Here is a 12,558-nt window from a genome sequence, read left to right as displayed (position 1 = left end):
TAATTCAGCTCTTCCTCAAAGTACTGTGATCGACAGATTCTTTTAGCATGGTCCACCAATGTTTTAATCGCTCCCTTCTGTGAAGGTATCTACTCATGTGAGTGGGCTTTTTGCAGACTTCGTGTCCTACTGTTTTCTCAGTTTTGCTAGAAATTTATTTACGAATTAATATAATTCAGAAAACTTGGAAATTCTGAGAGCTAGCTTTCCCCATGTTGATTATTACCTTGCTCCACTTTTCTCCCAGAAAATGGGAATTTTTTGCATGACGATCGATGAAAAGTTTCAGCATGTCTTGGACATTTATATGAAGGAAAAATGACCTACTGGCTGGCAACAGCAGCTCAGTGACTATTATGTTACTTCACTTCTGTGGTGGACACGCCAGATCATACGCCACCATTTCTCAGTCCCAGACCCATTGTTTTCCCTGAATAGCTCGAGCACTGTTTGAGGTACAAAGATATGACGTCACATACTGATACGACCAGAAGCCGGTGATATACGAGGGCTTAGGAGAGATTTCTTGCAGTATCTTCTTTGAGTACGAGATACAGAAGACAGCGAACGGTTTCTGGCCATCTTCTCTTCACTTCTACCAACATTTGTCTTTCTAACTCTTCTCTTTCCTTTTCAGCCATACGTCTGTGGAAGAAACCACCCAGTAACCTTTGTAGATTCAAAACCGTGATGCCTGTAAGAGGATCTGTCCCTGTCGTGTATTTCTTTAAACATCTCGTTACCTCCATTCGACAGGGACTTTATTTTATACATAATGTACTTATACAATGTTAATAAGACTGACAATATAGTAATATTTACATTTATTACTATTATTATTTTTGGCTCACTCATTTTACATGTTACTGATAGAGATTTACATTCCAAGCTACATCTTAATTCGCGTCCTTGAAGACTCGTGTAACCACTCCGCCACAGGCCTTACATTATGAACAGGTCCTCGATTGTGCTGAAAGATGCAATCGACATCCCAGAATTGCTCTTCAACAGTGGGAAGCAAGAAGGTGCTTAAAACATCAGTGCAGGACTATGCTGTGATAGTGCCACACAAAACAACGAGTGCAAGCCCCCTCAATGAAAAAACGACTGCACCATAACCCCACTGCCTCCTAATTTTAGGCTTACTGTTGGCACTACAAACGCTGGCACATGACGTTCACCGGGCATTCGCCATACCCACACCCTGCTATCAGATCGCCACATTGTGTACCGCGATTCGTCACTCCACAAAACGTTTTTCCACTGTTCAATCGTCCAACGTTTATGCTCCTTACACCTAGCGAGGTGTCGTTTGGCATTTACCGGCGTGATGTGTGGCTTATGAGCAGCCACTCGACCCTGAAATCCAAGTTATCTCACCTCACGCCTAACTGTCATATTAATTGGAGTGGACCCTGATGCAGATAAGAATTCCTGTGTGATGGTCTGCCTATTACACATTACGACCCTCTTCTACCACCGGCGGTTTCTGTCAGCCAACAGAAGAGGTCGGTCTGTACGCTTTTGTGTTGTACGTGCCCCTTCACGTTTCCATTTCACTATCACATCGGAAACAGTGGGTCTAGGGATGTTTAGGAGCGCGGAATTCACTATCAGATCGGAAACAGTGGGTCTAGGGATGTTTAGGAGTGTGGAAATCTCGCGTACAGAAGTATGACACAAGTGACACCCAATCGCCTGACCACCTTCGAAGTCTGTGAGTTCCGCGGAGAGCCCCAGTCTGCTCTCTCGCGATGTCTAATGGCTACTGAGGTAACTGGTATGGAGTAACTGGCAGTAGGTTGCAGCACAATGCATCTAATATGAAAAACGTATGTTTTTGGGGGTGTTCGGATACTTTTGATCACATAGTGTATGTCGAACATGTCCACTAGAAATGTCTCCAGCAGTTGCTAGCGAAGCGAAGGACGCAGTTTTAGGTTCTGTAGCCTCTTCCGTTTTGGGACAATGTTACCACGGCGACGATGTACACCGACTTCTGTTACCAAATGGTTTTCACCTTGTCTGCAGGGTCTTTAATTGGCCATATTACCATCGCAAGTGGTCTGCAAATTATGAGTGTTGTGCATGGCGATGTCAATGAGGAAGGTGACTTGCACAATTCTCTCTCATCACTTTCTATTACAATGGATCGTTTTATCGGTTATTATGCTGTAGTTTCATTAAACTCTCGTCTTCTAAAACAGTTAGGGGATAGCACCTGTGGTATAAAGAGCAGAGTCTTTCATTAATTGGTAATGCTGTTCCAACTTCTAGTAGATTATTTTGATGGCTTCATCATGACTTTTCAAATATTCCTTGGGTGCTAAGGTTCTACAGCCAGATATGACGTGTGGTATGCTCTCATATTGATAACTACACTGCCTGCAGTTATCATCTATTCCTTGCTCTTTCAGGACACACTCCCGGTAGTTCCTCACGGCAGTGACCTGGTCTTACATCGTTGTCAGAGGTACTTCTGTTTCTGCAAGCAACCTGTGGGCGTCAACTAGTTTTCCGACGCTCGCAAATCAACATTAACCTGTCTGAGATTGTTCACCTGTTTCCCTTGTAGTTCTTTTCTATGCCTGCCTATTAGTCTTAATCTTGCCAAACACAATAATTACACGTATAAAATAAATATCGCCATTCTCATTCATTCAGAACATGGTGCAAATAATTTCATCCAAGTTTTGTATCATATGTATGTTCATAACCTGCACGTTCTTGACAGAATTGCGACCGATTTTCAGGTCAACTGCTTTCAGAAATAACGACCAAGAGGATATTTCACGTCTGTGAATAGTTCTCTTCTTATTGCGTCTTTTCTGGTGCTGTCTGAGAAACAAGAAAGGCCATACTCGATACAGCCAAGAAGATGGATCGCTTAGCTGCAGCACTTCACATATATCACAACAAAACGCTTATTTCTAGTTTACCATCGTTATATTTGAATATTCACGACACGCCAATCGGTCAATGAAGGGCAAGTACGTCAGGAATATTTTATTACTAGTGCAGCTTTATCGTAACGTGTGTTTTATGTCACGATGAGTGGCTAATTACGCAAACAAACTGCAAAAATAAGATTCCCTACGTATTACAGCTGCTTGTCAAATGTCATCTTTTTCGGTGCCAATGGCAAGGACGTGTTCTGATAAAATATCGCCTACGTCACACAATGAACCGGAGGCCATTTTGCATTATATGTAAATAATCGTTGAAACACAGTTAAGTTGAGCTGGAATTGTTCGTGAAGTCTTACCGAAACTGTGATCTGGCAATTTTCCAGCATAGCTGCACTGATATAATTATCCCTGTTTTCTCCTTGCTACTCACTGATATCGCATTTGGTTCACTGCTTACAATACTTCCACAGTCATCTCTCAAGTGCACGACTTACTAAATGCTACACCATCGTCATGTGAAGTAAATAAACGATTTTACGTCTTCTGTCCTTACGTCTCCGGGTGCCTACATCGTGCCTGAAAATGGTTTACTCGTATGGAGAACTAAGGGCCACTAGAAGATACGTGAAACAGATTATCAAAGAACTAATGGATAGTTGGTAAGTTGTTAATCTTAATAGTCTATCTAAATTAGTATTTGCTTGATTACACACACACACACACACACACACACACACACACACACATTAATCGCTGCGCTGACATGTTGCGCTGTACGATGAGCTACCGCACTAACTACCTAAGGTATGTCCCGTGATTTTCAGTGATACTTGAGAAGAAACGACCTAGGCCTAATGCGTTTTTGACTGCTTACGCAAGACTATATATATTCTCATGTGGGCAGCCTCAGGAACAACGGAGAAAATCGTCTGCCAATCAACCAGGAAAAAACATTGTCATTAGAACTAGAACGACAGCTTCTGATAAACAATGGAAGCTTTTCATGGGATGTTTACAGTCACGTCACTGTCTTTCGGCACAGCACATGTCCTCGCCACAGGCAAACCAACCAACAGCAAGGAGGGCACTGTCTTTCTCAGGGGCGGATACAGAATATTTTGGGGGGAGGGGGGTGGTGCCGCCCCCCCCCTTCCCGAATCCGCCCTTGCTCATTCTTCTTCTTTCTTATTTTTCTTTCTTTCCACTACCGCAAATGAACAGCTAGTAAAAATAACTTCTCAAAATCTATTGGTAGTTTTTCTCTACAACATAATATCTGAATGCACTGGTAAAAAATATATAAATACATAATCTGAATACCTGCTTTAACATGAATTTAAAAACAAATTCAAATTTTCTTTTTATTGTAAGACAACTCTCTAATATTTATTGTGATTTTTCTTTTGGTAGTAGTTATAGTAACAAGAGGTATTTCTTAATCTTAATTAGTATTTTCTTCCAACTGCACATGCAAAACAATCCACTTATTGCTTTTCCTACTTGCATATTTTACAGAGTGCCACAATCATAGATAGATTCAGACTGATGTTATGTCTTCTTGTGTAACAAACATATATTACTCAAAATAAGAAGCACCTTTCCTGTACTTTTGAAGCTTGCTTTCATGATTCATTTCTACAACAATTCTCATTTTATGAACATTAAAATATATGATATTGAAATACTCTTACTTTTCAACAACATAGTGTTAATTGCAAATGAAAGTTGCATATGTTCAACAATGTGTTAGCAAACTTCTCACTGAACCTGCTTTCATCCACTAGATCTGATTTATAAGTGATGTTCTGCATACTAACTTCTGACACAACCACTTGTTTAGCTGTGCAACAATGCCCCGTTTCTTTATGCCTTTTAAAGAAGTTCATCAAATGGCTACAGTGACGAAAAAACTTACAAAACACTAGAGAAATATTACCAATTCTATGTTTTGCACAAGTCACAGCTGGACAGACTGCATGAAGATTGCAATAATATTACCATAATAAAAGGAATACAATATTGCAATATGATGATAAAATGGATACTATAAAACACATTGAAGCTAAGAACTACTACACAATAACAATGCAACTATACAATCAATACTAGAACATAGTTGTAATTAAATAGCAGAGTTGATGTAAGTTACTTCACTGGTAATGAGTGAATAACCTTAGATAGTGCATTAATTAATTTTAGGGCCACAATTGGGAAGTTGTTTTGTGTCTTTAACTGACATCCTGGCCTGTGTATGTCTTTCTTGCAAGTGCTTTGTTGATGAACTTCATTTTTCTTTCTGCAGATCTCACGATGTATCTTTGTGTGAATGAGACAGTTGAATATATATTGGCCAAAAACAAGTAGAACTCCTAATCAGTAAAAAATTGATCAACAATACCCCATTTTGTCTTTGAGGTAACAATCCTCACTGGTTTATTTTGCAATGAAAGCACATTGGTGGAGCCTGCAAAGTGGCCCACAGCAGCAACCCATATGGCTGTGGAACACTGCCTTGTAAACTGTTAATAAGGACTCTTTTAATAAGATATATTTTAGTCTTCATAAGAGATACAGATTTGACAGTCTGGGACATGTGTTTAGGGTACTGTTGCCAGGTTAACTTAGTATCAATGAAAATGCCCAGATGTTTAATGGTTGTTGTCCCTTGTGCTCCTGTAATACTAAGTGTACATGTTGTCCTCTGTGTTTTACACTCATTAATTTTCATTTTATTCATGATAATCTATTCCCTGGCCTTCTTATTGAACAGCCTTAATGACACCCTTCCCTTTTGAGAACAAGCTTGTGTCTTCTGCAAACAGCAATGAGTGCTTAGTGGTACGTACGTCATTACTGAAATTCTGGAACAACAGAGACCCTGTTACATTTCCCTGTGGCACACCATGTTGTAACTTTGTTTCATCTAAACCTGCACCTTGCAATGATACAATATGTCATCAGTTATTCATGTATGATTCGAGAGTTTGCAGAAGAGCTCCACCAATACCAAATGATTTTAACTTGCTGAGAATGGCCTTCTGTGGGATACAATTGAATGCCTTACTAAGATCCCAAAGTACCAGTGCTATAGACACTTTGTTTTCAAAACCCTGACATATTTGTAACTAAGGCAAGTACTGCTGTTGTCATTGACCTGTCTTTCTGGAAACTGTGCTGTACATCATAAAAAAGGTTATTTCCTTCAAAATGATTTAATATTTGATCCATCATTGTGGACTCCATCACACTAGCTAGCACTGATGTAGTTATAGATGTGTATCTTGACACTTCATTGTAAACTGATACTGTGTGTGTTACTTTTAGGAAGTCTGGAAATTCCCCCGCTTTGAGGCTTTATTTACTACTTCTGCCAGTGGCTGACCAATTTCACAGATTATAGTTTTTAATATAATGCAGGGCATGCTGTAAATACTGGGGCTCCCTGATGATTTGTAGTTTTTACAATTTTTTTAACTGTGAATTTTGGATACACACTAATCCACATTACTGTACTGCATTTATTTGAAAATTTCACATCTCAGGATCTATTGCAAATTTAGAAATTTCACCACTTACAAAATACTCATTAAAGTCATCTGGACTGCAAGAACTAGAGCAAGAGATGTTCATTAAATAGGTTTCCTTGCTGCTTTGGAAGGATTGTGAGCTGCTTCAATAAATTTAGCACTGCTTTCCTTCTTTGCTTTTTCTGCTTCCTTTCCATTGATGCTTTTGGCACATAAATAACTGTAGTATAGGCTATCCTTAGCTCTTTTGACCTAATCCTTTAAGATTTGGAAAAAGCATTTTATTTTAGCTAGTCTAGGGGTACACCACATCTTTACTTTTACAGTTTTCTGTATGCATTTTGATTTGACAATTGGATGTCTCTTAGGTTTTACAGGAAAATTTTCATCAAATTTAACTTTAAATGTCTAGAACAGGCAACTCCATGACCCATATTTCAGCAAGATAAAACTGGTAGTGCTACTGCATGTAAATCACAAAACAAGGAAGAGAATGACACCTTAAAGACAACAGCTTAACTGCCTAGTTCTTTGAAAAAGAGGCAGAATACTAAGAAAACAAAAGTTTACAGGATTTTTTTGTCCTCCAGAAAAAAGCAAAAATCTTGCTGTACCTGAGGTCAGTGAAAGTTGACAGAGATGTTGCAAGGCAGGGATTAATGAGATATTGTGTGGATGTGAGAAAACTTACACTGGGAAAACCATGTGTGTGGTTCAGGAGAGCATTGGGGAAAACAAACTGCAATTAAACATAAATTTGTCCTTCTGGAACTCCAGCATTATGGAATTTAACCATAAATCTACAAGTTACTCTGCGATTCACACTTATGTGTTTCGTAGAGAATACATATAACTTTTTTACTATTTCTCAGCCATTCCATTCTCGAATAGCAGGTGGGACAAATGAACACCCAAATCTTTCTGTGCACACCCTAATTTTATCACAATGTTTTGGAATTCAGAGGAGAAAGTTGGTGATTGTAATTTTGTAAGAAGATCTCCCAAACCCATGACAATCTCTCCCCTGTTTTGTGATAATGAAAAATGAGGTGCCCTCCTCTGAAGATTTCTGATCTCTTCTGTCAGTCCTATCTGGTAAGGATCACATATCGTGCAGCAGTATTCCAATACAGGATGGACAAGTGTAGTGTTGACAGACTTACTAGTAGGTTAGTTGCACCTTTGAAGTGTTCTGCCAGTAAACCACACTCTTTAATTCACCTTCCCGTCTACATTTTTTATGTGAAGTTTCAAGTTAAAGATGTTCATAATTGTAATCTCTAAATGATTAATTGAATCAGCAGCCTTTAATCGTGTAATAGAAAGTAACAGATTTTTCTTAATATGCATGTGGAGGGTCTGACACTTCTTGTTGTTCAGTGTCATTTACCACTTTTCACACCACACTGAAAAGAAAATGGTGAATGGGCTATTGACATGATGACTATAGGTAAAGTACAGCCTTTCTTTGATTTGACACTAGGAGACAGAGTGGCAAGCCCATCACCCAAGCTAGTACGCTGAGTGGACCTGGGGCAATCCTGTACGGATTGAAGAGAAAAAACATCAAAGTCCGTATCTGAGACTGAACCTGAGACCTCCATGACTTGATAGAAATCTTGTCTAATTTATTTTGTAATTTACTTTGACCTTCTGATCACTTTTCTAGATGGTAAACAACACTGTCTTTCACAAACAAGTTAAAAGAGCTGTTTTGATTGTCTCATAAATCATTTACAAAGATTAAGAACAGCAAAGGGCCTCTAGCACTTCCTTTGTGAAACAGAGGTAAACCTACAGTTTCACTAGTTAACTTCCCTGTATGACCTGGTGATGCAGCCACCAACTAAACAGTCTTGTACAGGTTGTTGTCATAGCCCCTGCTCATTAACGACACTTCCTCTGGAGTTAGACAAAAACAAGATGCAGCAACAGACACAAACCAGATTGTTGATTTGTAGTTACTTACCAGGCGTTGCTTGTGATGTGCCTCCAGAGCAGCAAGTTATATATTTAGCCTTTTCTGTGTTTTCTTACACTTTAATTCTTAAATTCTGTGCACTATTTGTGTTTAAGAGGTGTAAACTTGTGTTTTACTAACTGTAAAGTGCAGATTTTCATAGTCTGTAGTGTGGTTGTCATTTCTTTTGAACAGTCAGCTGTACAAAGCTCAGTAAGCTATCAGCCTCTGTTGTTGCCATCTCAATAAGGTAACAAGTTATCTATTTAGCTTTCCGTAGATAGTTTTATAGTTAATTCTTAAGTCAGCAGTACTAGGGCGAACAGAATGTGTGCATGCTGTGTGCAGACACAGGAGCAGAGGGCTGCAGTTTGTGAACAGCTGAAGGTGCTTTTGGCCGTGGTCAGCTATCCTCAAGCTGCTACCTCAATGTGCAGTGGTGGCGGAGAAACTGGCACATCACACAGAACACTGCTGCTGAGACTCCTTGCAGAGTAACCAAAGTAGTGATCCACTTTCACCACAGGTTGAGTGGCAGGTGACAAGCGTTCATCTCACTCGAGGCGGAGAACCAATGTTGAGGCTGGCAGTCTCATCACCTCACCTATTTGCCCTGTGAGTGGACAGGTGGCTGCTCCTTCAGCAGCATCCAAGTAGGCACACATGGGAATGGGTTTGCTAGTTATCAGGAGCTCCAGTATAGAAACAGCGGCCAGAGCCAGAAAGAAATCCAATGTGCACTTGGTATGTCTGCCAGGGTGCCTCGTCCAAGATGTGGAGGCAGCCTTGCCTACAGCTGTTGAGCATGCAGGTGCAGTTGTTCTGCAAGCTGTGGCTCATGACAGCACCAATGATATCTGTTGCTTGCATTATGAGGCCATCCTCAGTTCATACAGCTTGCTAGCAGAAGTGGTGAAGACTTCAGGTTTCATGAGTGGGGTGCAAGTAGACTCACAATTTTCAGCAATGTTCCCACAACTGATGGAGGTCCTTTGGTTTGTAGTCAAGTGGAGGGTCTCAGCCAAAGATTCCGTTGATTCTGTGAGAGACTTCTGGACCTGCATTCTGGAATGGAGAATTGTAGAACCTCCCTTGGTAGTCAGGGGTGTGCTACGGAAAGGAAGCAGCTAATCACATAGCAAAATACTTGTGAAGTGCCTATTTCTTTCTTTCTTTCTTTCTTTCTTTCTTTCTTTCTTTTTTTTTTTTTTTTTAGGTTGCAGTTTAGTCGGTCCATTGATTCCTGATAGTTGCAGTGGCAGCTTGATGCGGCTACCCCATCCAATAACATAACGTAATTTTATAAATGTCTCTATGGCAACACGTCAATCTCAGAGCTCTGTACACTGCTAATGTTTTCGCCTGAGACTGTTAGTGCTTTGCAAGTGAAAGCCGGAAACAGTGCCACAAGCTGACAGAGATCTTCTTAGATCATCTCAACTACAGGTGGTAGTTTGAGGTCATCTGATGAATGCTCACTAGCGAGTAAGAAGGGAATGAAATCAAACATGCAGAAAGTAAAGACACCTCAACTGTCAAAAGTTTAACAGTAAATTACTGAAGTATTTATATCAAAGTTCCTGAATTTATCAGCCTCCAGGAAAGTTGTCACACTCAAATTATTCTTAGAAGCAGGAGCTGCCTGAAATCTGATGTAAAAAGCTGTGACATACTTAGTGAGGCATGAAACATATATAAAAAACACAGAGTAGATGCCATAAGAGAGAGAGCACTCATCACAGTCAACAAAATTATTTTGTCTATCGAGATCAAAATTGAGTCTGCCTGTGAAGTTATCTGGACATGCTTAACAATCTAAATGAACTCAAGTTACTTATCAGATGTTTTTCCAGCTGCCCGATTCTGCAGTGACAGCTTTGGAATCATTCTATGTTCGGTAGTGGGGAAATACCCAATCATACCCATAGTTGGAGGCGACTTTAACCCTTCCAGCTACAGACTGGGACATCTATCAATTTATTGCAGGTGGTATGGACAGTGAGTCTTGTGAATCACTTTTTAGCACAGGCCTGACCTTACTGATGTTGTGTGAATAGACATGGATTAATGATTACGATATCATAGTGATGACAGGTACTAAACTTAACAAATCCATCAAGACAGCTACGAGAGTATTTTTGCTAGAAAGTGAAGACAAATAGTTGTTAGCATTCCACTTACAAAATGAGTGAACATTATTTAGTTCAAGTATGATGGATCTAGAGGAATTATGGTCAAAGTTCAAAGGCATTTTAGGTTATACCATGGAGAAGTATATGGTAAGTGGTTTAATAACAACATTTGGAAATTGTTGAGGAAGCAGAGACTGTTATACTCTCGCTTCAAACAAGAATGAGCCAATGACAACAGGCAAAAGTCAGTAACAATTCATATGGCTGAAAAAAAAAGAGAGATAAAGAAAAATATTTCATGAAGCATAGAAATACTACCACTGTATGTAAAATCGCTATGCAGGTCAAAGGTGTCTATCCAGTCGCTTGGTAACCAGTCTAGTGTGTCAATAGAAGACAGCAAAAGGAAACAAAAAGTTTTAGATTTTGCATTTAAGAGATCATTCACGCTGGAGGATTGTACAAACATACATCATTTGACTGTCGTACAACTCCTGCATGGAGGAGATAGTAATAGGCATCCCTGAGATATACTGAAGCAACTGAAAGAGTTGGTAACAAATATCACCAGGGTCGGATGGAATCCCAAGTCGGTTTTAAAAAGAGTACTGTATGGCATTGGCCCCTTACTTAGTTTCCATTTACCGCCAATTTCTTGCCTAGTGCAAAGTCCCAAGCAACTGGAAAAAGGCATAGGTAATCTCTGTACGTAAGATGGGTTTAACAAAGGACCCACGAAATTACAAGATCAATATCTTTACTGGTTTTCTGCAAAATTCTTGAATATATTCTCAAATCAAATATAATAAATTTTCTTGAGACAGAAGAGCTTTGATCCACAAATCAGCATAGCACTGCTTGTGTGAAACTCAGCTTCCCCTTTTCTCATGATATCCTGTGAACTATGGATGAAAGGCAACTGGCAGATTTCCAGAAGGCATTTGACACATTGCCCCATGGCAGACTGTTAACAAAGGTACAAACATTTGGAACAGGTTTCCAGATAAGTGAGGGGCTCAATGACTTATTTAATAATAGAACACAGTATGTTGTCCTCAACAGCAAGTGTTCATGAGCACAAATGGTATCATCAGGAGTGGCCCAGGTATCGTGACCAGATGAAACTATTTTTGATTGTTTGGTGAAGTGGCACATAGGAACTGTAACTCATGAAATATCAGTTCACTTTATTATATTAATAAATAAAAGATTTACATAACTTTTACACACTTCTTTGCTGCAGGCGTACTGGATAATTCACAACTGTCACTGACTAACAAAGCGTTACCTGCTGCGCTAATTACCAAAACGAGGTACAATGTTCTTTAGGTACAATGTTCAACATTTACTAAACTAAAACTTCATCAGAATGTTTAACAATTTGTTGGCTCTACACCATGATGCTAAATCCTTCAGGTGAAGTCACGAGCTGGATAAAGCACTTTCATACTCAGCTCCGCATTGACGTCTGGTATGAGGACGCTGCTGTACTGAGAGGGGAGGTGTGGTCTTCAGGAGTAACTCCCAAATGTCGTAGTAGATTGTAGTGAGACCTCACTAATATCAGTGGTATCAATACATGTTGCCAACTCTGGTGTGGCACAATGATCTCTGGATGATACCACACCAGGGTAGTGTGACAGCGGTATCTACATACATAAATCATCTGATGGGCAGGGTGTGCAGCAATTTGCGGCTGTCTGCTGTTGATGCTGTGGTGTGCAGGAAGGTGCAATAGCTGACTTTTTGTAGGAGGGTAATGAGATGACTTATACAAAATTTCTAGTAGTTGTCATGAATGGCAATTTTCTCTAAATGTAGTAGAATATAAGCCAATGCAGATGAGTAGGAAAAAGAGTACCACAATGCCCAAATAAAGCTTAGTACCATACTGCTTGAAATAGCCACAGTGATTCAATATGTACGTGTAAAATGGCAGAACGATATAAAATGGAATGAGCACGTAAGGACAGAAGTAGGCAGGTGAATGGTTGAATTCAATTTATTGGGAAAATTTTAGGAAAATGTGG

General features: G+C 39.7%; 1 protein-coding gene and 1 long non-coding RNA gene across 2 annotated transcripts in view; one reads left to right on the top strand and one right to left on the bottom strand.

Annotated features, from left to right (window-relative positions):
- The window catches only part of LOC126480710 (uncharacterized), a 231,456-nt gene that overhangs the window by 156,838 nt on the left and 62,060 nt on the right, over nt 1–12,558 (bottom strand). The window lies entirely within an intron of this gene.
- LOC126480711 (uncharacterized) overlaps nt 3,187–12,558 on the top strand; it is a 41,136-nt gene continuing 31,764 nt past the window's right edge. Inside the window, exon 1 of the long non-coding RNA XR_007587458.1 lies at nt 3,187–3,568. This is a non-coding gene — a long non-coding RNA (uncharacterized LOC126480711). The remainder of the gene's footprint in view (nt 3,569–12,558) is intronic.

Source organism: Schistocerca serialis, chromosome 5 (genome assembly GCF_023864345.2).
Source record: "Schistocerca serialis cubense isolate TAMUIC-IGC-003099 chromosome 5, iqSchSeri2.2, whole genome shotgun sequence".
NCBI classification, from domain to species: Eukaryota; Metazoa; Arthropoda; class Insecta; order Orthoptera; family Acrididae; genus Schistocerca; species Schistocerca serialis.
The sequence above is the reverse complement of the archived record's forward strand: the minus strand, read 5'-3'. Positions and strand labels throughout refer to the sequence as shown.